Here is a 1,348-nt window from a genome sequence, read left to right as displayed (position 1 = left end):
CTGTGTATCTGCAGTTTTATTCCACTCTCTCACTCTTGTTTATAGCTGTCTCAGTTGTCGGGTTGTAACACATTTTCCCAGGCTGGGTGACTTATAACAACAGAAATACACTTCCTATAGTTCAGAGGCGCAAAGTCCGAGATTAGGGCAACTCAGGGCCACTCTAGTTCCTGGCTCACAGATGGCCACGTCTTCTGTCTTCAGCTGGCAGGAAGGGCAAGCTCTCCCTCTGGCCTGTTTTACGGGATGCCGACCCCATCCTGGAAGGCTGAGACTCCTTCACCTCCCTGAGGCGGAGGCCTCACTCCTACCTCCACCCTGCGGTTTTTCCCTTCCTTCTTCCCTCTCCTTTCTCCCCATTTTGAGACTGTAATGGCAGGAATATTTACAACGGTTGAGGGGAGTGAGGGAAATGAAAAGGTGAAGGTAAAGGCCCAAGACTAGCCACAGCTGACACTGTTCCCAGCCCGCAGCCAGGAGCCGTGACTGCCAGAGCAGACTGCGCAGCTGGTCTGAATTACCCCGGAAGTCACTGTCCTCCCCGTTTGGTGACACTTCAGCAGCCCCTTCGGAATCTGCAGGAAGACTTTTAATTTAAAAACAAAACACTGCGTCTCTGGACATGCCTCCAGGCCATCTGATCCCGGTCTGTCCTGAGCCTGTTCTGGTTTCCACAGAGGACAAGTCTCCTAGCTTGCGGATATCAGCCTGGTCCACCATTCACAGCTACTTCACAACTTGGGTCAGTGTGCGTGTTTCTTGAACTCTCTTTTGAGCATTATGGGCTCCACTTTCCTCATTAATATAAATTTTTTTTTACCTGTGTTCATCTGATGCTAGTATGAGCCTTGATTTTACCCTTTTGTTTTAGAAAATTATCTTTAAAAATAAGAGCAGCCCTCCCCACTCCATTACTCTGTGGACAGCGCCTGACCATGAAGTCACCGGGCCTTGGCAAGGTCCCTCACATCACAGCTGACAGCAGTGGCGGCATTTCAGCAGCCATGTCCTGGTTTAGGGGCCAAGTCCCACTGCATACCTAGCTTCACAACTACTTTCTGGAGAAGCGCAGCTGTTTCCTGAAATGCATGGTATGGAGCAAACCACACTGCATCAGACATTTTCTTGCAACTTTTCTTCCTCTGAATAATCCTGAATTTCAGTGGAAAGCAGAGGTCCCCTCTCTAATCAGGGAGATTCTCAATCGCCTGAGCAAGCAGATGCGCCTCCACCGCTTCAGCTGTCAGCAGCATCTAGGCCTTGGATTCAAATGGATTTCATGGGGGCGCTGGGGATGGCAAAGCCTGTTTCTGCTGACCAGCAATGCTTAGCTCTGGTCCCTGCTCCC

This window comes from Cavia porcellus, unplaced genomic scaffold (assembly GCF_034190915.1).
Source record: "Cavia porcellus strain 051 isolate PalLab524CR breed Dunkin Hartley unplaced genomic scaffold, mCavPor4.1 scaffold_6, whole genome shotgun sequence".
In the NCBI taxonomy this organism is placed as follows: Eukaryota; Metazoa; Chordata; class Mammalia; order Rodentia; family Caviidae; genus Cavia; species Cavia porcellus.
This window is presented reverse-complemented; position numbering follows the sequence as displayed.